Here is a 25437-nt window from a genome sequence, read left to right as displayed (position 1 = left end):
TCTGATTTAGGAGTGTTGTGGTTTCATATGGGTGGAATTTGGGGAAGTAATATGAAAGGGTTTTATATAATTAATAGTTTGTTGAATTATTAAGAAATTGGGTATGTTTTTGTGAAATATATATGTTAAGGATGAGAAAAAAAAAAGTGGGTTTTTTTTGGTTGTTTTGTTTTGTTTTGTTTTGTTTTTCCTGGGGTGTTTGTTGGTTCTTTTATTGATTATTGGGTAAAGGAGGGAGGTTGTTGGGTTGGTCCTGCTTTGGGAGATTTTTTTTTTAATTTCAAAATTAAAAAAAAACCCTAAATTACCAAACAAAAACCACTACAAGCAGAATCCATGGAGTCTTTCAAAAACTCCTACAACTGAATTAAGCACATTCTTCCTCCCTGCTGAACAATTTGGGCAGCTACACTTGGGTATCATCAGGAGCCCATTTCTGCCCAGATTATCTATTATCCACAGATCTGCTCAGCAGGTTTTGGCTCATTCTCTTTAATCAGCTTATTGCAGAAAACCACTTTAGATCAGTAGAGGATGTGGATGCATCACTCATGTAGGTGTTTCCTAATGACAAGATGCACAGAGTTGCAGTGAGTTCTTAATAAATCTGGGAGCAGGATTCAATTTACAAGCCAAGGTAGAGCAGATGAAGCACAGCAAGGTTTTTTTTCCTCCCTCTCATAAGTCTCTATTGAATATAAAATTGTTTTTAGAGCTCAGAACTCTGCTTTCCTTTCTGCTGCCTCTTAACTCCCATTCAACCTCTCCCTATGTTCCTCCTGACCACTCCCAGCCACAGATCTGAATTCATTCATACTTTTCTGAAATGAGATCAAAGCTTTGATAATTAGGATCAAACAATTGCCTACAGTGACACCTGTGAGAGCTGAAACCTGTTCAAACACACAGGAAGGGAAAAAAAAAAAAATAAGAGGACACAGCATATTCAGACCAAACAAACAAGTTCATTGCTTGTTGGGTAAATGCTGCAAAAAGAGTCTGGAGAATGAGATTTTTAAGAAATGCTGCACCATCTCCAAATAAACAACAAAACCCCAGCTAAACAAAAGAATGGGGTTGACCCTGTGCAGTTTTTTTTGTGGAAATTACTATAAAATGGAGGGTTTTCTTCTTCATGAGCCGGTCTGCTTTTTACTCCTGTAAATGATGAAAATCACAGAGACCAGTGACGCTCCAGCTGGGACACCAATCACCCCCCGAGGTGGAGAGCCCAGCAGGGCCACCAGGCTCTGCAGCAGCGAGCCACCCGTGTCCTTTGGGAAAGGAACCCAGACAACCCACGGAGCTGCGAGACACAGACTCAAAAAGTGACATTTGAAACAGATTTTTCTGATTTCCACCTCCCCAGGGACCGAGGCACAGCTTCAGGGAGCTCATGCACCTCATGTTCCCTCTGCCAGATGCTCCCTCTCAGGCTCCAGGTTTTCAGAGACACCAAAATCAGGACATTGAGAGCGGGTCTGGGATAAAACTCAGGCGTTTGAGGATGAACTACGAGGCTCCTGAGGAGCACCAACCCACAGGGGAAGGTGTGACACTGGTGTCCCACAGCCACTGTGTCCTTCCAGCCTGCCCAGCCACCTGCAGGTGCCATTTCACACGTGGTGTCAGATTAGAAAAAACACTCACTGGTTTTGGGTCACATTGGGGTGGAATCAGCACCTTCCTGCGAGGAGGAAAGAGGCTGTGTCAGGCTAAAAAAAAGGAAATTAAGGGATGACCCATCAGCTGTCCACAATGTGAGAACAGATGTCTTTGGGTCAACTCAACTCTGCCCAGAGCCCCTTGCCCAGGTGCTCTCCCAGCCCTTGGAGCAGCTTGCCCAGGTTGTTTTTGGTGTGTTCAGCAGCTTCCAGGGAATTTCTCTTTCATGGCCCTGTGTCCTCTCAAAGCCATGGAAACTTCCCAGAGTCTTGAAGACACCCCACACATAATGCACAGAAAAAGAAAAACTACAGCAGAAAGCACAGAATACAAAGAAAACATGACAAAATTGATTAGATACCAGTGTACAGTAATTTTCTTTACAGAGCTGCCCCAGCTCCAGCCCAAGCCAGGTTTTTACCTTCAGCTCTGACATAGCACAAACCTAAAGTATGTCCAGAAAATTTTCTTGTGCTGCTCTGGTTCAAAGCAGCATCCAAAACCACAAACTTTATACAGTTTTAATCCACAGAGAGCCTTGAAAACAGTCCCAGTGCTGCACCACCACTGAAAAATTCAGATAGTTTGCCTTTCTGTTGGGTTTCAGCAGAGTGCTGTAAAGGAATTTTTCATCTTACATTAAAAGCATTAAGAGAAAAGGCAACACCGTGCAACTGGGACTTTATTAGGGAAGGCAGGCGTCAATCAGAGGAGAATAATCATGATTCACATATGAAACAGGTGCTGCTGCCTGGGTAAAACAACCCAGAAACAGCACTGGAAATGGAGCTGCAGCTGGATCTTGAGGAACTGGGAACAGGTCCACTCAGTGGGAACCCTGTGGTTTCTATCCATCCTGTGGTACTGGGAAAAAGGGGAAGAATAATGAATATTTTTAAATGCACCTCCTCGCCTGATGTCTCAATTTCTGTCTTTCCAGAGGAAAATAAATTGTAATCAATAGTTCATGGCCCAAAAGTACAGGGAAGAGACTGTCTGCTGTTAATTGAGCTTGTGACAGCTTCAGCACTCTGAATCCTGATTCTGTCTGAAATGGATATCTTTGCAAAGGATAGAGAGGAGAGGAAGGTGAAAGAGCAAGGCACAGAAATTCCCACCTGAAAGAGCAGATCAAAAACTAAACTAAAATAAAAATCTGGGATAAAATCTCAGGTTCAGAATAGGCAGTTAAAATAGTGCAGAATGATGCAAAAATATTTAAAACAACAATCTAGTTGTTCAAAAAGCATTTTTGTAATTTATTTTAAAGTATTATTATAAATAAAAATGATTGCTTGAAAACTTCCCCAGTAAATCTGGCAGACCAAAGACATTCCTGGTATCATTGGAGGGGGAAAAATCCAGAATTTATTTTGAAGCATAAGCTTTCAGCTTGAGCTTAACTTAACTTCCTGTTAAATAAACAACAACTCTTTTAAAATTATTTACTAGCCAGGTTTCCAACCCATTCTACATTTTCATCCTCGCTGTTGCTAATTGTAATAAAATATTCAGGCAAGAGTAACAGAAGCTCATTCTAAACCTGGTGGGAACCAGCAGGAGCCATTGCAGCCAGGGTTTGGTGCTGTCAAAATGTCCAGTTTCAAGCCTAATTCTTTGGAGCTTCCACTTTCCCTGTCCTCGGATGAAAAGAATAAACTGTTTTCTGATGAGAATTCAAGGAAACAGAACATTTTAACTGCAGAACCCCACAGCACTCCATAACCCACCAATTAAATTATAAATGTGACAACTAAGTTTGACATTACTGGTAAAAAAATACAACAAGGGCCTCGAGGCCCTTTGGGAGAGAGGCTGAGGGAAATTTCAGTGGTGGTGATTCTGATTACCTACAGAAAAAGAAGCTGCTCAAACCTAAACTACTCCTGCCCTTGATGATCAGGTGCATTTAACTGAGTCTTATAACAGCAAGAGCTCAACAGGCAGGAGAAAGAGCTTGAAGTCAAGATAAAAAGGAAAAAAAAAAAACCTTTATTTCATTGCTAAAGCTGTATAAAACCAGAGCAGTAGGCAATGCTCATGGTCCCAGGCAGAATTTATGGAGTAAGGTGCTTGTCTTCCTCTAAGCACCCTAGACCTGATCCCAGCATTACAAAAATCAGCAGGTTCAGAAGGTTTTGGAAGTGGACTGGAGGCTTATCGAAACCACACGGTTCTCCCCAAGGCTTTAAGCAGCAGAAAATCGTGAAAGGAAATCCTTCTTGTAAGATTTCTCTATTGCTGCTGTCAAAAACGAGAGGGGATAAAACCAGCCGTCCCCCTTTTGCACAAACATCCAGGACAATCCTTTTGAAGTTTGGATCAAAAAAAAAAAAAAAAAAAAAAAAAAAAAAAGAAACAGAAAAAGGAATGAAGCCTCGGGGGCAGGGGAAGGGAAGTTGCTGCTTTATCACATCGAGTCATTCATCTTGAGCACTTCTGTGTGTCTATTGCGTGTCAGCAATCGCAAATTGGGCAACGGGAGGGAGATGAAAACAGACATTCCTAGAAAACCTCTCCAGCAGATGATGCTTAATTCAAAGGAGTGGGTTTTTTCCTTCCAACAGTTGCCTGAAAAGACAAAAACTCCAGTGAAACTGTCTCTGGTGACCAGTCCAGATCGATACGAGGCGAGCAGCTAGAATTAAATCAATAAAGGGAATGATGAACCTGAAGACATTTCTCCTCAAAGCTGAAAGCCCAGATGATTCAAATTCCCCCACAGACGCTGTCCTGCCTCACCAGGGCTGACTGTTCTCCACACAGCTCAAAGCTGATGTGGAGAAATGCCTTAATGATGATTAAATACCTGCAGAATGATCAAAAATTGAAGTTTTACAAAGCTGGGTGAGGGAGAGGAAGGCATGGGACTCCTGAGGACCACGCAGAGCAACTCAAATTTGGATAAAAATCCTATTTCTGGAGAGGCTGCTGCCAGCAGGGTGGGGTGGGGTGTGCAGGTGTCACAGCACAGCTCACGAAGTTGTTCCTTACCTTGGTCACACTGCCCAGGTGTGCCTGGGCTGCCTGTCCCAAAAAGTTCCAAAAACACCCATTCTCCCACCTGCATTTCACTTATTGCTGCCACCCTCACTTGGTGGCAAACCCCAATTTCTGCACTGAGAGGAGCAGCAGCACAGCACCTCCCTGGCAGGACCCAGTGTGGGTTCAAACTGGGAGAAGCTGGAGCCCGGCCAGAAGCAGCACAGGCAGATTTTGGTGGCAGGAATGGGGTTTTTAAGAGGTTAGGTACACCAAACTCCAGGAGAACCTCCAGGGGGTGATGCATTTCTGCCCTTTCCAAAGGTGAGATGCCTTAATGGAGAAGTGAGCTCCAGAGTCAGTGAGGGCTTGTCTGAGTTGATGTGTTCACAAGTGCTTGTTTGTGCAATAGGAAATGAAGAGAATCTTCTGTGGGGAAAAAAAAACAAAAAAAAACAACAACAAAAAAAAAAAAAAAAAAAGAGCAAAAAACAACAACAACCAAACAAACAAACAAACAAAAAACCAACCAAAAAAAAAATCAACCAAAAAAAACCCCCAAAAATGACAAAAGAAAAAAAGAAGAAAAAAAAAACCTAGGAAAAAAAAAAAATCAATGTGGGAATATGAATGGGTTGATCCTGCCTGGATGCCCATTAAAGCTGCCCTGCCACCCCAGTCCTCAGCTAAGGATGGCAAGGACATCACTGGTGGGCTCTGCTCCTTCTTCTTCAGGGGTTGGACTCCTCACGTTCCATGCCTGCCCCAGTGTGGATCCTGTTCCCGTGGGGTCAGTCCTTCAGGAATCGCCCTTGGTGGAGCTCACAACATTCCCACCAGACCTGCTGCAGCCTGGGCTCCCCACGGGCTCACATTCTCCTCCAGGGACCCCCTGCCCCACAGAGGGGTCCTGCAGTGGGGTCTGTGCTCCCAGCCCCTCCCCTGCCTCTTACACCTTCCCCTCCCCAGCTGCAGCTGCACAGGGTCCTCCCCCACCAAAATCTGCCATCCCAGAGGTGCCACCACCAAGAAAAACCACACAGAGTCCTGGCAAGGCTGCTGTTGATGCAAAAAGCACAAGTCAGTAAAGCACGCCGTGTTAATGGTTATTTAGCATGGCCAGATTGCAACCCTGCCACCCAAGGGAAAATAAAGCAGCCTCAAACAAGAGATTTGACAACGGGTATTTTATTTTTTCCCCAGCACATCTTGAATTCAGTTTGCTAAGTGGCTGCCTGGCCACTCCTGCAGCCTCTGGGCTCAGGCAGGCATCACATCCTGGGGTATCCCACCTCCACAAGAAATCCAAGGAAGTAACTGTGGCCCACAGACCCCTTGAACTTGTCCCTTAAATGACAGATATTCCAGGGAGTTCTGGAGCAGGAAAGGTGCTCCAGAGCCTGGCAATCTGACTGTATCTGAAACTGCGGGCTGTTGAGGACGAGGAGGAGAAGGAGATGTTCTTGCCAACCCTCCTTGGAACAATCTATGTCTGTGAAGCTCTGTACATAACTATATACATAAAATTATGTACAGGCAGCAGGGGATTGCCTGGCTGTGCTTTTCAGCCAAATCAAAGCCACACAATAAATATACATCCTTAATTCTGAGAAACATTGGGAAACTGGGGCTTTGGGCACATAAACCAATGACCTAATTACACTCATCCACATACAGCATTTTTCCTACTCCCAACAGATAAAATGCTTAGCAACCCCTGCTGCCCTTCCTGAAATTTGTTGTGCAATGTTCCTGTCACCAGTGCTGCTCTGCTCTCTCTTAGATGTGACTGTTTCAGAGACTAAACCACACACGTTGCCAGAGAGTCTCGGGTCTCCCTCAAACTTAAATCACAGAGTTTTGGGAAGACACAACAAAAAAAACCCAAAAAAAACCAAAACAAAAAAAAACCAAACAAACAAACAAAAAAAAAAACAACAACGACAAAAAAAAACGGCTTGCAAAACAGAATGGTGTGTTCAGCATAAGCCTTGCATCCAATATGAATGAATATTCATGTGTTCATACATTGCAACACACTCCACCTGAAATGCAGATTATACTCCCCTTTGCACCTGAGTTTTTAAAAGGTGGCCTCCCCACCACGGGAAAACATTCCCTTTTGAAACACACCAGATATACAGCTGGGTTTTTGGGATTTGTCTAATATTTGATAGAAAGACAGGAATTCTGTTTGTGTGTTTGCCAGGAAATAGACAGGTATTAAGCACCATTTTAAATTTGTTTTTGAAGAGCTTTTGTCAGTGAGGGCAACAGAAGAGTTCTGGGACAGGGCAGTGTTTATTTCCAACTTTTCCAGTTTCTGTCTCACAGCTGAACTCCTGTTTCTGGGTGAATACATTAAAAACAGTCTAGGGGTAAATATTAAACCAATAACAGCAAGGTGAAGAAAAGATCTCAAACAATCTTTTTCCTAAAGAAAGTTGTTTCTGTACACTGATCACCTTTAGGCCTGAATTTCTGTGCTGATAGAAATTCACTAAAAGAATCCCTTAAAACCAAATGATCAAACATGCCTTTCTCTCTATACTTGGCTGTCAAAGGGGTATTTAATGAATATTAATTCAGGCAAGTCCTCTGGTCTGGACAGCCATGGCTTCAAGTTTAATGGAAATTTCCAACAGGTCTGCAGTTACCTCAACAAAAGACATGGAAAAACAACTTCACATATGTTTATCATAGCAATTCATCCTTACATGCTACTTTTCAATTCAAGCAGTTAATTTTAGAACAGAGAGGAGTGTATCTTGCTTTCTGTCAAGATAAACACTTGTGACATACAGCGCACAGAAAATAATCCAAGATGACAGAATTGATTTTGGAAAACGACACTCACTAACACAGCTAATGATGAGTAATTCCAGGTTGGGATTTACCAGATTTGATCTGAACCATAGGCTATTTCTTTGTCTACAGCTCTTTGGAATAATACTTTAATGATACTATGGCAGATTTCCTACACAAAAAAACCCCAAAAACCAAAAAATAAACCCCAAAACCCACAAAAAACCCAAAACAGAAACAGAACCAAAAAACCCAAAAAAGTCAAAAAACCACCAAACAAGATTTATTCTAAAGATGTAACTATTTCCTCAGAGCAGCCAACAGAGTCTCATTGCACTGATGGCATGGTAATGAATGCCTATTTTTAATTGAGGAGATTATCACTGAAATGAAGACAAATTGCCCTCGTAGCTTGGTTGGATTAGTTAATTTTCCATAAAGGCATCGTGATGGTTTTATTTCCTGATTTGCTTTTTTGCCCGATGCATGTCACGGATTAATTCCAGCCCCTCCAGTCCTGCCTTCCCCCACTGTCCTCCCCTTTGATGCTGCTTTTCCACATCACAGCCCTGCTCTGTCTGTGCACAAACAGCTGAGCCAGGATTACAAACTCCAGCCTCTGCCAAGAGTGTGAGAGCCCAGCATGAAGAAGCAGTTCAGGGATCCAAGTTCCTGTTGCCTAATCAGTCCTTTCACCCTGGCCAGAAGGCAGTCGTGCCTCTGCTGTGGTTTTGCAAAAAAAAAACCCCAAAAACCCACCCAAAAACCAAAAAAACCCACCATGAATTATATGGCAGCACAATGAACTATCAATTACTGACCCAATCTGCAATGCTGGGAATCAAATCCCAAAGAATCTAAGTGATCAAAGGGGAGTCGTAGGTTGCAAATTTTATTGCTGTATTTTTACTGGAATGCAGTTTATTCCTCCTAAAATCTTCCGCATTAACACAATATGTAGTCTGAAGCTGTTTAAACAAGACCTCATTCCACAATTCCACATTTCAGGGAAATTAGCCAAGTAATAAGACAAAGCATTTTCTTCAGGGCATTAGAAAAGAAATTAGGAAAAGTTTTGAAAATTTAACTCCTGTCCCCAAAGCCTTCTACTCTGGAAATCAACCATAGAACATATATTTTCCCTGATAATGAGAAGTATTTGCAGTGGATTTTACAATTAAGTGAATGAAAGCTGCTGCAGGATCTGTTAGGGATTGTCAAACCACTGCAAAGAATTCACTGTTACGTCAAACCCACCATTAAATTTCTTGTGCATTTAGCCACAGGCATCGGAGAAGAAACAACATTTTACACTGAAAGAACCCCCCTCATTCACAAGATAATGACTTAATTTAAACTTCACGAGTGAAACGTGAGGGCAATAAATCAGCCAAGGGGATGCATGTGGCACAAAGCACACGAGGCTTGGTTTTCATTGCTGTTTTCCACTCCACATCCCGTCGGTGCATTGCTAAAGGCACTGGAAGCAGAAAAGGCACAAACTCGTGCCTCTGTTGGCAGGAGTGATGCTGGAATGGATGAATTTATGGAATTTTGCTGCTGCCACCAGACACAGCTTTCATAGAAGGCGCTTCAGAAAGGAAAGAATCTTTGGGTGCTTTCCAGTAAAGCCAAGTCTCGGGAGGAATTTAGGCAGGACCAAACCATGGCTGTAAAGCAGCTTCCCCTGGTAATTCTGACAAGGCTCTGCCCTCCAGCATCTCACCAAGCAATGCTCCTGCCCTGTTGCTGGGGGGAGGGATGGAAAAATACCTGTTCTGAGGAAACCAAAACAGAATATGAATCAGCAGCAAAACAGTTGGGCCTTTTCCTTTTAATTCTTTGGGTTTTTAACTGGTGTTTTGTTTTGTTTTGTTGTTTTGTGTTTTCTTTTTTTCCCCCTATTCTTTTATGTCATGGAAATACAAAATCTTTTCCTCCTTTTCTTCTCCTTTAGTACTTTATTATTCTTGTGTGTTTTCAGTGGGGTCCCTCACACTAATAGGTCTCAAACTTCTGAGCCTTTTATTACAGCCCTCTCTTCAAGTCAAGACTTTTCCCCAGTAGTTTTTCAAAACAGGATCTTGTGCATTGAAGAAAAAGATTGAAAAAAAAAATTACTTTGGACAGAATCTCATTCTGCTAGTCCTGACTTGACTATCGTAATCCTACTGAAAGAAACACTCCTGGTGGCAGGAACCTGTGGGTTCAAAGAAGTGAAAGCAGTGGGTGTAATACCATAAAGGGCTGCAAATCCCAGGATATTTGGGGTTGGGAGGGGTGTCTGGAGATGATCTGGTCCATCCCCTGCCCAGGCCCAGCTCCCGTGGGCTGTGCCTGGCACGGAGATGCTGCAGAGCCCAAATCCTCTTATACAACACACAGGAGCTGGAAATCTGACCCCACAGCAGGTCACAGCCCCAGATGTGGCTAAAAATCTGAAAAATTAATTAAAAGAATGCTCAAATTCAAAGAAATAAGCAGCCTCCTTTGCAAAATGTGCTCGGCTGGGCTCTCCTACAGAGTTGCTGTGGATGAAATTGGGAAAGCCCTGTAGCACATACCCTCCCTGCACTGGGAACCCCTGCTCCTCAACCCAAAAACCAGCTCTTCCATCAGAGCAGGTCACTCCAGCTGAAACTGCTCCTTACTGTGGCTGGGGACATCACTCACCAAAATGAAAATTCCCTTGAACTGGCTGCCATGGTACCCTTAGTGAAACCCCAACTTCCAGCATGTCCAGCTCATCTCAGAACATTAAAGCCTGGTTGCAAGAGGAAAAATGAGGTGATGCCAATGGAAAACGTGCCTTTTATCCATTAAAATAACTCCTGAGAAAACAAGGTGTTTGACAAGGAGTCAGGATGCCCTGACAACTAAGAGCAATTTGCTAGAATTCAGCGCTTGCACATCTATCTGCACGCAGATCTAGGGCTGCACTGGCATTCTTGCATGCACAAAATAATTTATTTCTCTACTTAGACTGGTTTACCAGAGTACAGAATTAGATGAGGAGTCCTTATTTACCCTACCAAGGGCTGTGAAGAGAAACAAGCTCTGTGGAGTTTTCAAACTGATCTATTTCCCCCAGAACTCTACCTCATTATTAGTATTTCTTCAGCACACTGTTAAATCCAGCCAGAGATTCGGCTTCATTTTTTCCTCTGGAAACACTCTTTTGCAAGCCAATAAATATAACTGACAATTTCTTAATGTATTGTCCAAAAGCTCTTTCTCATTTCAAGTCATCTTCCCTAATCCCATTTCTCATATTACATTCTCTGCTCCGCACTGATACTCTTCAAGCCTTATCAAATGTTTCCTTTGTTGTCCTGTAGCCAGTCTGTATGTATTTAACCTAAACCCATCCCTCATAAATCCGGGCTCCAAATTCCTTCCCTGTGCACTGAGTTCTTCCTTCCATCCCTCCAGCTGTCAATACCTCCCTGCTAACGAGACCTCAGCATCCCCAGCGACAGCAGACCTCTGCTTATTGGACTAAAATTGAATTGGTCTTTACTGCTGTCAAATCAGTATTCCAAATTCATGTCTAATTTGCTGTCAGTTACTAATTTTTAAGTCCCTTTTGGCGTTGCTGCTTTCCAAGGTTCCCCTCACCCGCAGGAATCCGTGGGTCAGATTATTTTTCCCTTGATAGGCCGGTGCTAATTAATGTTTCTAAAATGCTTTCAAAGTGGAAAGCTCTGTATAAATATTAAGTATCCTTATCTGTGATGGGGAAACGTGCCCCATTACTGTTGTCATATAAACTTCACATCAACACACTCTGTGCACAGCCCTTGGTCATGGGCACTTGATTTCCGACAAAGCCCTGCTGCCTGGATAGAATAATGGGAAATATTTATGTGTGGGCTGTGTACACATAAATCGCAGAGCTGGGCCCTGCAATGTGAGTGCTGCACACACAAAACACGGCCCGAGCCACTCTGCTGTTTATGCATTGAATGTAAACAGAACCTCAGAACGGTTTGCAGCTTTGCCTGTGTATTTTACACCGATTTTGGCTGTATAAACACTGTCTCACTGAGTTATTGGCTGCCCAGCAAGGCCTGGTGCAGAGGATTGTTCAATACTGAATGAAATGAAGTTTGGTGAGTCCAGGCAGCTTGGCTATTAATCATTCAGAAAAACAAAACTAACAGAAAGGCCTTGTGTTTCCACTGCCTAGAATTTCCTACATTTGACTCTAACGGGTGTCATTTCCAATGCTCCGTTCCACAAAGGAGTGGAGCACATTTCTGCACATTTTAACACCTCGAGTCCAGGGCAGATACCAGTGTGCATCCTCCACTGCCAGTGAAACGTAAACTTTGAGGAATTTAGAGATTTTATAGGAGCTAAGATTTTAGATAGAGATAAGCCTTACTAGAGTTAATTAAAATAAATGAATAGGCCTTGATGAAGTTAAGAGTTAGTAGTTAACTAATAACTGATTGCTGTCAGCACAATGTTTAGTTAGCTGGGTTTATAATGAAGAATACACAAACTGACAAATAGCTTTTAGGAGCATAAGACAATTGTGGCCTCCTCTGTTCTGAAACCAACTGAAGACAAAAAATGGGAGTTCTACCAAGAGTTCATTTGTCATGTTTGCATTGGAAAGGTAGAAAGGTCAGAACGAGGAAGACTTCATTGACTTCCTCATTTTGGGACCCCTCCCCATGTAAGGGACACCGACCCATTCCAAGGAACAAACTTTATGCTGAATGGTTTCTGGAGTGATTAGCATACAAAGCGAGGAATGGGATGTACCAAAATTATGGATATGCATTTGTATTTTGTGTATTCAATACTTGTATGGATAACAGGGCTCTGTAATCACCTGGAAGCCGCAGTGTGGATTTGGGAGCTGTCCCGCACACAATAAACACACACTGTCTAACTTTAAACTGTCAGAGAGTTTCTGTCCATCACAGTTGGATATTTGTACTAGATCAATATCCATGTTTTTTAATAAATCACCAGCACGGTGCCCTCAGGGACTCACAGCTCATGGCTGGTGGGTTTGTGACACAGAGCACAAGCCCGAGGGGATGATGAGCTCAGGGCACACAAAGGAAGTAAACCAACCCAGATAATTTGTTAAAGCAGGCATTAAATAGGTTGGCAGGGTTTATTCTTCCAAAAGGCTGCATTCTTGGATCTGGTCCAATAAAACACTTATAACAGAACTCTGAGGAGTTATGCAGAGATTTGAAAGTTAAATCTGTATTTACACATTTGTTTTTCATTGTGATCAGTACAATCGGCACCTACCAGGATTCACCAACCACTTAACCCAGGATGTTTTTAGATGTACCAGTTTTTGACTCAGGAAACTCTGTGATAAATTTTCTGCAAGCATTGCCCCAGAGCAATGGGGATGGCAGATCTTCACTTCCACCTATACTGTTTTCCAACAAGCCCATTTACCATGAGGCACTTTACCATATTCCCTTTTTATCTGAACTAGAGTTCCTCTACAAATGTCAGGCCAAGGCAGAAATTAATCCCCTAAAGACCATAAGAAAGCCATCCCATGCAACCACACGATGCTTTTGCATGGCAGTTGCATTTTCTGAGCTCTCCGTGGTGGTGCAAGGTGTGTTTCCACTCTCCCCTTCCGCAGGTGGAGGAGGGCACACCTGTGCCAGGTTTCCCCAACCAAAAAGCCAGCAGGCTGTTTACTTTGGAGCACAGCACACAGCCAAAGCACCCGGCATGCTACCACAAGACCAGGGGGGAAAAAAAAAAAAGAAAAAAGTTGTGTTTGCCTCCCTTATAAAACAGAGAACAGAGCCTTTAACCTCGTATAAAATGTCTAGACTCTGGATAAACAGTCACCAGTGCTGGTGCTGCTGCTGGTTACTGAGTTACCACGGGGACAGAGGTGCAGATTAATGCCAGCCATGCTCAGGGATGAGGAATGGGTTCAGAGATGATCTCTGGGACAATCTTTGCCCTGGGATAATCCGCATGGCTGCCCTGAGGATGCAGCCACAGTCCCCACTCCTCATTCCCAGCCTGCAGGTGATCCTCAGCACAGATTCCTTCTCCTCTCACTGCTGAGAGGCAGCTGGAGCACTGGGAGGATTTGCAATACCTCTGTCACTATTGCTATTTTACCTGTGGCTTTTAACACAGTCTCCTCAGCATCAGGACGTGAAGGCAATAATTCACAGCACACCACCAGGAATTCAGGACAGAATTCCTGATTTCCTTCACAGAAACGAAGGAAGCTTAGGTGAACCCCCAAAATGTAAAGGAAAAGGCACATTTTACTAGATGCAGGCAGCCTATTTCAGGAGTTCAGTGTACTTTGCTGTAGTTCCACTCTATTGCCTTGATTGCACAAATTTGATTTGCTTCATTTTCTACCCACTGACAGAATGCTTGTAGTTGACTATTACCCTCCACTTCAGGTTTGCTTCAGGTTTTGTTTCCTGGCACTGTGTAGATAAACTAATACAGTGCTGCTTTGGAAAAAAAAGTTTCCCGTATTTACATGATTGCCCCAACAAAAAAGCAGTTTTTATTCATACTACTATTCCTAGTAAAAGACAACCAGAAAGACAATGAGGTTGCTGTGCAAGGGATTTTTGTCCAAGACACGTTGGAGGTGACTCCAAACAGGCTGGAAAGCTCACAGCCATTTCAGAAAGGTGAAAATGCCACATAAAACACACATACATATCAGCAGTGATTACCTTCCCAGGTGTTTCAGTACTGGGGGAAATATTTATTGAAAAAAAAACAAAAAAAAACCAGCCTTAACTTGAAAGAACATCACCTGTTGCTGTTTCCACAAGCAGCAGGTTTGAAAGACCTAGAAACTGGGACAGCCTTAAAGGAATTTTCCAGAATTTCATCCAGGAATGCCTCTTCTCTGGCTGAAAACCATCCAGGCTCCTTGCTGAGCAACCTTTAATCAAATTGTCTGCAGCAGAAAGAAATATTAAAAAGAAAACTAAGAAAAAAAAAATCAGGTCCATTTCCATCAGGGACCTAAGCAGTAGCCTGAATTGAGTTTTAAAGACATAAAAAACCTCGACAAATGCACTATTTCAACCTCATATTCCAAGTTACAGAGGCACAAACAGATAAATGTGTCAGTAAAATCAGCTTGCTTTTACTGTACAGTAAGCTCTTGTGAATAACCAACTTCTCCCCAACACATTTTTTAAAAGAATAATTTGTTCCTAGTCAGAAAGCCTGTGTGCCAAGTTTCAGCACAGAATAAAATCTTTACAGTGGAGTTATAAATTTTTTTTTGAAAAGTGGGTTCTGTGCACTCACATACACTTAACCATTACAAGGGTAGCAGGTGTCACTATAACAAATGATGTAAAGTTTAATTTAGACATCAGAGAACACACTGAAATACTTTGGAAATTGCCACAGGTCACTTAACATTTTTATATGAAAAAAAAAAACTGAAAAACCCTAACTCCTCTCCCTAACATTTAATTTTTTTCCCCCTACACGGCAAAGCAAAGAAAACACAGACATGGATTCTTTGTAATTAGCAGGACTGTGGTTTTACAGCCAAACGTGGGCCAAGAAGTGAAAAGTTAACAAATCATTAGACAACATACATTGCTCTGTATGAGAACCGTGGCAATCTGCAGAATAGCTCAGGATACACGAGCATGAGGTCAACTGTTTTGAGTAGATAATTGTTAAGTATAAGCATCCTTGCCTCACAGACAAGGCATGCAACAACACACAAAAGACTCCTGGCACTTCCAAAACAATTGTATTTGCCCACCACGTTACCTAAACAAATACGGGAAGCGTGGTCACTAATCACAGACATGATTTAAATATTAAGGAAAGGAAAAAAAAAACCAAAACAACTCTATTTTCTTTCCTCCCCTCTCTCCATTTGTCTGCGAATCACCAGTTTCCATAGCAATCACACTGTTTACAACACAATAGCCTCTTCCTCTCCTTGCCCAGGCTCCCTGATCTCACAAACCACTTTGTCACCTACTTAACTTTAAAGCTGGGGGACCCCTACAGCAGTGCTGGGGACCAGTGTGGGTGTTCTCCTCAATTCAGGGATGAAAAGGGAACAGAACACAGAAGGAAAAGTGAAAAATGCAACATCTGTTTGCTTGGGGATGGCCTGGCTTTCCCAGACTGTGCTTTTATTTCAATAAAAGGTTTGATTTTCAGCCTTACCTGCAGGTTTCCACACAGGAATCCTGCTCCTCCTGGGCCAGACTCTGCTCAGGGCTGCACTCAGCTCCTGCAAATATTGGTGATCAGCGTTTTACTCTGCATTTCAGCACCACCAAGGGCAGGCTGGACAGGGCTGGGAGCAACCTGGGGCAGTGGAAAGGTGGCAGGTGGAGTGGGATGAGCTTTAAGGTCCTTTCCAACCCAAACCAGTGAGGAATTCCATGAATAATTTACCACCATGGTGCTCTTGCTGCTGCTGGTGTCCACAATAACAAAAAGCCTTAAAATCAACAATTTTAACCCACGAGGCCAAACTTAGCATGCAAAAAAATAAATAAAATTGTCTGTGAGGATGCTGAAGAGGAAGTTTTAGTTTTTAGTTGTCTCTTAAAAAAAACATGGTCTGTGGAGCTTTTTTGAGCTGCCAGCAGCTGCTTGCCTCACCTGTGCCTGCAGATAACTGGAGCTCTTCCTTTTCTGCAAATGAACATTTTAATCCCGGGAATACAAATATTATCTGTTAGGCTGCCTTTTTTTTTTTTTTTTTTTTTTTTTTTTTTGTGGTTGTTGTTTTCTCTTTTCTCTCCCTTTTTCTCTAGCATAATAACTCTGGCCCCAGTTCAACAATGCACTTAAGCATGTGCTTAGTTTTAAGTAGATGAATAGGCCTGTTGAAAAAATGTTTCAGTTAAGCATAAAATTAATAATGTGCTTCAGTGTTTTGGACTAGGCTTTAATTACAGGAAAAGTTTAAAGCCATATTGTATAACACTTAAACATCTACACATAACCAAGTTATGCTTTTTCTTAAGAAAAACCCCAAAACCAGAAAAAAAGCCCCCAAACTGTAGCAATGTTCACTGCAAGAACCAAAGTACAGGGCTAAATATCCCTAAGATGAAACCAATATTATCCTGCAATGTGATAATAAAAACAGATGTGTGAATTTCATGCTAATCTCTGCTGTCACACACAAAGGAGATTTTTTTCACCAGTCTCCATAACTCAGATGATATAGTTTAAAAATACCAGCTTGGTGTCTTTTTGGCTAATTTGGTTCTGTTTTCAAACCCCAAACACATTAATTCACGTATTCACAATTCCAGACCACACATGCCAGCATCTCTTTACATACTTTACAGGAGACCTTTCTGGGTTTTTGTTTGTTTGTTTTAAGTTGAAATTGTAATTCTCTGCATCATTACCTTCCCTAACTACCTACAAAAAGAGAAACCAATTTAAATTTTGCTGTGAAGTATCCCAAATAACTATTTTAAATGGCAAAGGAGCCGACGTGAACATGGAATACACATGGATTTCTTCTCTCCTTGTGAAGAAGGTGTCTATAAGGACAAATTTAGCAAGAAATTTGTTTTTTTATTGGTTTTCTTTTTTTTGTTTTTTTTTTTTTTGTTTGTTTGTTTGTTTGTGGTTTTTTGAGTTTTTTTGTGGCCATCCCACCCAACCTTAACACCCATCACAGAGATTTTCATCCATCCTTGTGGAAGGAGAAATCCTAAGCCAAAATTGGAAATCTGAAGGGTTTTATTTAGCACAGTAGTGATGTCTGGTGCACAATGAGAGGCAGAGAGGTGCAGGATGGTCTGGAAGGAGAGGAACAGACAGGAAGGGAACCCGTGGTGTGGAGCAGGGATAAAGACAAACTGTTGACAACAGAGAATGAACTCTGGCACTAAATATGAACTGGTCGTGAATCAGAGAGCACATGGCTGAAACCTGAGCACAGGAGGGACTGTGAAACCCCTAAATTCAGCAGGAGGATTTGGTATCCAGCCCCAGCCCCCAGCTGCCTCAAAGGCACCGAATTCTGTGTCTCACTCAAAGGAGGTGCTGCACCAGGAGCATCCCCCCTGCCAGTTACAGCAAAATATTTATGGGGCAGTTGATAGGAAAAGCACAGAGACAGGGGAAGGGATGAAAAAGCCACAAGACATTTCTCTCTGCAGCTGTCAGAAGGAGGCTGCACACCAGGAAAAAAAAAAAAAAAAAACTAACCCAAAAAAAAGCTCCATGAAGTTTTTTTAGTTTTTTTGGTTTTTTATCCCCCCCTCAAGAGACAGGGATACAATGATACCTATTCATCAGCTTGAACCTCAGAAAAACAGAGAATTATACTTCCCTGCTTCTGTGTGCAGTTCTCTGTTCACATACATTGTCCAACACCAAAGGAGACAAAGGGAGAATATAGTTTCTGTAACAAAAAAGAACTGTGTCTGTTGGGACCCTCGACGTGTTGGAAATACCAAACTTTCATTCACACCATCCAGGCTTCTCAAAAGATAAAGAAAAATATTTTATCAAACTGAATCAATACTGGACTTTCCCACCAAACACTGTAGTGCTCTATTCCTACAGGGTTGCCTGAGAGCTGTGGTTTGAAACCACCACCATCACAAAAATCAATTTTTTTTATTATTAATTACAAGAGTTTTCCTCACAGTTGTCGTGGGAACAGCGCTCACATATTGATCTCTCCTAAGGCAGCTCCAGAAGTAATCTACCCATCTTATTCAGCCACCTCTGCAAAGAAAGTCCCCACTAGTTATTAAAAACCTCATTTCTACTGGGCTGTGCCTCTGAACCATCTGATTTCTGCCTCCTGTGTCAGAAAGGACCTCTCAGAGACACTTCAGCATGGGAGACAGGAACTGTGCCAGTTTTCCTTTATTTTTGTACCAGTCTGGTGGATCCTTCCCAGCCAAGCCCAGGGTAAGCGAGGAGCAACCCCTGAGGATCTGACACTCAGTGCTAAAGAATTTCTTTTAAGTGTACATCAAATAAAAGATACTGATGGCGAGACTGTGGAGCAACCTCATCCATTTACTATTTTAAAACTCGTATTTTTTCCTCCAAAGTCAGGTTACACAGGAGCAAAGATAACATGTGATCATAATTTGGAAAATAAATAATCCAAGTAGGACATTTCAGTACATTTTTTGCTTGATGATTTTTGTCTCTTTTGAACCCCACGTGGTTGATACCTGATGTGATTGTGTCAGTATCCTCCTCAAATGATGTGAAAACAAGAAGCTAGTGCAGAAAAGCAATGAGGAAGAAATCCCTTTGTTTCCTTGTGAAGCAGTTCAGAAATAGCAAAGGTTTTGATAAATGACAAATGATAGTTCATAAAATAAATAATAAATGATAAATGAAGATAACAAATAAAATAAATGATAAATGATAGCTCATTTGTGGGCTGAGATTTGAACCATGAACGGGTGGGAGAAGGTTGCCGCTGACCCTGCTCCAGGCACAGCCACTGCAGAACAAGAATGAGGATAAAATCACAGAGTTTGGACAAAAGGAAGCACAACAAAATCCAGTGACACCATTAGTCACAGTCTTGTATCTCATTAATGTTGTGGCCTTCATGGCTGAGTAACTTTCATGCAAATAGGAAGCACTAACATCTTAATTTCATCATGAATAAAGTAATTGATTTATTATTTATTTAAAGTCACTTGTATCCTTCCACTGTGCCCTAAAATGACCAGGGTTCACAGTGCTGGGGGAAAAAAAACTTTTATACTGGTGGAATCACATGATATAGAACATTATTTTACCTGATTTAGATCCATCAGAGTGCACACAGCAAGGTTTATGCATGTTAACACTGAAAGCAACACGAGAGCAGCAAGAGTATTCAGCATAAACTGCAAAAAAGCTGAGACACTTATATGTAGTTCCCCCCACTGCAACCAAAAGACTTACACCGCCTCTGATTTTAACAATATTATTTAAAACTTGCTTCAAATTTCCCTTTTTCCATCTACAAACAAATTGAAATAATAGATGCAGGAGCACAATCCTGTTTGGCAATTGGTGAGAGTTTTGAAAATTGCTATTTTTTATGCCATGGTTTGAAGAGCAAATAGATTTCCGTGTTTGTGTATCAGCTGGATTGTATTAATGCAGTAAAACCTGTGCAAAATTGTTTGCTTGTCTCTGGGCTTGACAGTGATTTCAGAATTTCACAGCAAGATGGCTTTTGGTGCACAATGCAACCTGCAAACTTCTCTTCAGCAGCTTCTTTTTGTTAGCTAAGTGACAAAAACACAAAACAAACAAGAAAAAACCAAGCCAAACTAAACAAACAAAAATCAACCAACCAAACAAACAAAAACCCAAGCAATTTTTGCCACATAACCCTTCTCAGCACTTTTTTCCCCCTTTTTGCAATACCTGAAATGACATGGAACACGTTTGAAAGACAAATACCTTGAACTGAAAGTGTTTTTATGGAGCTGGATTTTACTGGGGTGCCACAGTGAGTTGAGTTTTCCCCACAGGACTGAATTTCTCTTTTGTAATAAATAGTTTGCCATGGACATGTAAATGCAGCTTTACTTTTTCTCCCACCTCTGGCTCTTCCACTTGTTTAATTTTCATAGCAAGTAAACCAGATTTAGTTGCAACACTTCTGTGGCCAGGAAGGCAAGACTTCACCAAAATGGAAGATGAATATGTGGTAGCCACAGAAATTGTTATTCTCCCCTCAATTCTCCTTTTCCCCTCACAAATTTATTATAGCACTTTTACTGAACAACAACTATACAGAACTGTGAGTTTCCAGCATAAAGGAACAATGCATTTTCTTGTATTTTGTTCTCTGATAAGCACAAAACTCTAGGAACATATTTTATAATTTGGTTACACCTACTGGGAAAGCAGCATTAATATGAAGATAACAGATGGTGGATTTGTTATGTCCAGAACATGAGTAATTGAGATATCTACACTGAGTTAAGATGGTAGCTTTCTGTAAAGTAACTTGGCAGGATAGATCATAAACCACTTCCAATTCCAAAAGGCATAATTTTCTGTATTACATGAAGCAAAAAACCCCATCAAAATACAAAATAGCCTTTCTTGCACATAATGAAATTCCTCCCTTCTACCACCGCCTAACTTTTCGAGATGTGAAGTGACTTAAAATGAAAAAACACAGTTTCAAAAGGAGAAGTATGTGTTCCCTCACCCATTTCTTTCCTCTGCTGTGATCTGCACCTCTCTCCATGCACCTCAATTCCAGAGCCAAACTGGCAAATGCTCACCCCCAGGCGTAGCATCACCCTGGGGAGCTCCAGTGGAGCCTGAGGAGATCCAAAAGGAGCATCCCAGGAGACCCGTGCTGGCTCAGGAATGCAGACAGGGTGTCCAGAGGGTGCTGTGCAGCGAATACAGAAAGACTCTGATGCTTACGTTGGGGTTCCACTGTCCTGACCAGCAGTGGATTTTATCAGCCAAGAGAGGCAAATTCAAACTGCAACAGCCTCCTTCACAAATCTCAGCTCTGAAGAGTCACATAAATGCCTGATGTTGCTGTTTGCCCACTAATTACAGTGCTGACACACTCTTTAATACAGATCTGTTACTTAGTCAGCTGCTGTTATATTAGTATTTAGAATAAACACTACATTTCTGAAGACACCCATTGATAAAGGGGGATATTCTCACAGAATTTTAAGGCAGATGCTTCATGAACAGCCAGCTCTGCAGTGTCCTGCAGCTCAGATTTCAGATGGCTAGGTGAGAAAACACATGGGATCTATTTTCAAACATTTAGCATCTGCAATAAACACAGACTAGGAGAGTAAAGAACTCAAGCCCACATTTTCAGGTCTCTGTCATTATGGCCTCTAATGAGAATTGCTGCTGTTGACATTTCAGTGGATGACAAACTCCATAAAGCAGGGGTTTGTTTACGAGTACTGATGTTTTAGAGCAGCTGGCCATTGACTCTTCAGCACAGGAATTATTTTAGCAGCACATCTTCCATGGCACTCACTGCTGACTGTGGTAGGCAGGAAACCAACAGCAGGGTGGGAACACAGTTTGGGGGGAAAAAAAAGGAAGAATCACCCCAAAGTCCTGCAGGAAGTGCAGAGGAGGAAGGTTTGGGCACAGTGGGTGCTCAGAGGCAGCCAAAATTAAGGGAATTAAAAGTGGTTATATTTACTGAAGGGTATTCCAGTAGATTTTGGGCAGACAAACCTTCCCCTGGGGTTGCACCCAAAATGAACCATGGGTTTTCACTTTTTTATCAGTTTGGTCCATTTGCACACTGGGAGTTGATTTAACAATTACAGCTTCAGCTAATGAAGGCATTTACCCCAAGTTTCTCCCCCAAGTCACTTTTATTTTCATTTCTGGGCCCTGAGGCAGTGAGGTGTCCTTGATTGCCAGGCCTGGAGAGGAATTGCTGTGTCTGCCCAAAATGGGACAGCAGCAGCTGGCACTGGATATGAAATTCAGAGTTATACACTAAAGAACTGCAGGATCACAAATAAAAACCAAAATCCTAGGGCATCAACACCTCTTTCTCCCCAAGGCTGTGCCACTGCTGGGGGGACAGAGGCCCCTCAGGTGTCACACCCACCTGCATTCCCAGGAAAAACAACCCAGCAAGGCACAGAAGTTGCAGCATTCTGTTAATGAAACAATTACCCACTTCAGAATAATAATAATAATAATAATAATAATAATAATAATAATAATAATAAAAAAACCACCTTCCACAAGGGAGTTTCTTTCCCTTCTTTTTTTTTTTTTTCCTCTCCCCTCCCCCTGGAAATATGTGCAGTCTACACCCCTTTTATCATTTCTGTTAGTTATTTTAAGGGCTACAGATGACTCTGATGTAAAGCAAAGTGAAAATAAGAGTATTTCACACAGTGTATCAGAGAACCCAGTTTAAAAATGCATAGTCTCATGCCTTGGGCCTCTAAACACACTCCAAAAAATCAACCAATTCAGTGCTTTTCATGTCAATCATACACAGAGGTCTCCAGTGACTCTGAATTTTATGAGCTGTCACTCATCCCAATCCCAGAGGTGCCCCTACTAAATACAAGCTTAATGATCCTAGAAAGCATGGTTGAATATTTACATGCTACAAAAATGTAAATTGAAAGCACAATGGTAATTGAAATTAAAGATTTAAAAACAGAACAAAACAAAACAAAACAACAAAAGAAAATACAAAAACAAACAAACAAAAAAAAAGCCCTAAAAACAACACCACTGGCAATTTCTCCTTAAACAGCATTTCTGTATTGGATATGGGCTTTGTTCACAACAAAATACACATTTTGGTCTCAGAGGGATGAAAATGATGCTCAAAAGCATCTGCAGACAGTAAATGCAAAGTAATCTGCATTACCTTGAGACAATGAAGATTAGAGAGTAATAATTTCTTATAATAAATAATGGCACCTGATTAATTGTATTTCCACTCTTACGAGAAACCAGAAATATTTCTGTTGTCAGTCACAGTCACTGACCATACTGCTCACTTGAAATTTAAGTTTCATTGTCCCTTTATATCAAAGATGAAGATAATCTACAGAATTTAGTGCACTGCCCCAAAATTCAGTGTGCACCTGAGCTGCCTTACTGATGGGAAGCTACCGCTAAGAAGCCAAGTTATATCACAGATCCTGAACACACAAATTGAAGAAATACAATTTTAATAATGATTTGCAGGGTGTTGATCAAAGATATCAAACAGAGGGAATTAATGCCTGTATCTGTTCTGTTGGTGAAAGTAACTGAATTGGCTGCCAGCTGTGTAATACTGGGGATAATTTATCATAGAATTATGGAATGGTTTGTGTTGGAATGGAGTTTTATTCTGGTTATTCAGCCCAAGGCCCCTCCATGAAGGTCACCATTTGCCACAGTTGTACTGGAGGTGTTGAAAAATAAATTAAAATGGCCTGGAAGTTGTGTTACCTGCTTGCCTCATTTGTCTATTAAAAAAAATCATCTGAAGATTCAGGTTAGAGCATTCAGTTGATACCAACTAACACACTTGTCAGCTCCACTCATTAAAATAAGCTGAAATATCAGATCCAGTGAGGGCATAGAAATAAAACAGACTTAAAATATATATTTCAGTCAAAATATCTTGTGTTACCAACATAGCAACTCTGAAAATCAAATGAGCTGTGCAGACTGACAGGAATATTGTTAACACCTCCATTTCACCTTTGCGATTATGCCATACTTTTCATCTTTCAGCATAAAAACACAAAATACTGTCATGAACCAGCACTGTTACACTAATCCTTTACAGTTTACATGTAAAAGCATTGTTAGAAAAATGCAAAGATACTTTAAATTCTTACACACTCATAAAAAAGTTTTTATTGTGAAACTAAGGAGTGACCTACTTCTGCAGACTTTTCAACGAAAAGTGATAAAAGTGATAAAAGTGATAAAAAATAAATATTAGTGATGATGAAAGCAGAACTACAAGCTGCTGATAAAGCTGCTAATATTGATGGGGTTGCTTTCCCTGCTGTTAATGTTACACCTGACAAGTGGAAGGGCTGGAGCTGTGAGGAGTCACTTCCCAGGAAGAGCAGAAGAGGGAAATTCCTTGCCTGCTGAGAAGTGAAATGAAAAGTGCTAACCAAGAACCAAACTTCCACAAGAACAAGCTACATTTAGAGGTCTGCCATGCTGATTAGACATAAATTACATGCTGTAATTTAAATATTGTAGACAGCCTAATTGTTAATTATACAGTGAATGTGCAGAAAGTCTCTAACAGATCCACCAGATCAGTACAAGTGTTATTGCTTTTTTTTAATAGTCTTAGATTGGACTAAATCCTGCTGATTTCCTGAGTAAACAGAAACCAAATGAAAATTTTGGGTGTATTTTACCCTTTTTATGGACTAGGAAAGCATGATCTTCTTAACTTTTGAATGTGCAACTGAGGAACAACCCAAAGAATTGAGAGAAAAATACTCATGTAAGAATAATATATTAGTAGTGAGATTTTATGATGATTTTTTTGGTACCACCATAAAGAACAAGAATACCACAAGTAAAGCATGTCCTCTCAGTGTATGTCTGCTAAGATAGTTTTTTCTCAGGGTGCTGCATTTATTTCACACAATTTGGGAACATTAAAATAGTCCTTATCTTCTTTACAGTTTGTGTCTTTCCTGGAAAGTATCAAAACACAACAGTAACAGCAAAACCTAAATTCAGAAATACAAATTAAGCAGCACCCCCAGGTCCTTATTAACACACACAATCAACTCCTTGCCAACGCTTTGAGTTTTAAAACTTTACAATTAATTAATTCTCCAACATGGATCTTTGTGAGTTATTTCATAAACACTCCGTGTTTAAAAGAAACACTGTAATTTTCCTCACCAAAACTGCTGCTGGGGTAACACCTTGGGACACTGAAACAAATGTTATTTTATAACATCCAGCAGTAACTCAATATCATCAGGCATTCAAATATATGCCTTCAGCTCCAGCATTTCCCTAAAGCATTCAATCCTTTTAAAGACCCAGTTTTTGTGGCAGCAGTTAAAAAAAAAATGTTCCTTCCCCTTGATTAAGGGAACCATTTCATTCCCTGAAGGTATCAGATGTTACCTGTCAGGAACAGAGACAAGAATTGAGCCTTGTTTCGCAGGAGAAATATTAAAAACACAGGACAAAATCAGTGTCACTGCAATGAGCTGGTGAATTATGGTGTTTGGGAAGCAGAGCTTTGGTTGAAAGCTGCTGGCTAAGGTTTAATCCAGGAAACAGCAAAACCAATACACACACAGCACAAAATAGGAAAAAAACAAAAAAACCCCAAAAAAATACCCCCCCCCAAAAAAAATCACAAAACAAAAGAAAAAAAAACAAAACAAAAAAAAAAAAAAACCAAAAAACCAAAAACCAAAACAAAACAAAAAACTAAAACAAACAAAAAAAAAAAAAAAAAAGAAAGCTGCTTGGAAAGGCTTGTAAAAGGTGATAAAG

At 41.1% G+C, this 25437-nt stretch overlaps 1 protein-coding gene across 9 annotated transcripts in view; it reads right to left on the bottom strand.

Moving 5' to 3' along the window:
• The window catches only part of XRCC4 (X-ray repair cross complementing 4), a 142195-nt gene that overhangs the window by 7461 nt on the left and 109297 nt on the right, over positions 1-25437 (bottom strand). The window lies entirely within an intron of this gene.

This window comes from Lonchura striata, chromosome Z (genome assembly GCF_050655825.1).
Source record: "Lonchura striata isolate lonStrDom1 chromosome Z, ASM5065582v1, whole genome shotgun sequence".
In the NCBI taxonomy this organism is placed as follows: domain Eukaryota; kingdom Metazoa; phylum Chordata; class Aves; order Passeriformes; family Estrildidae; genus Lonchura; species Lonchura striata.
Note: the sequence above shows the minus strand (reverse complement) of the source record. Positions and strands in the feature narration are given on the sequence as shown.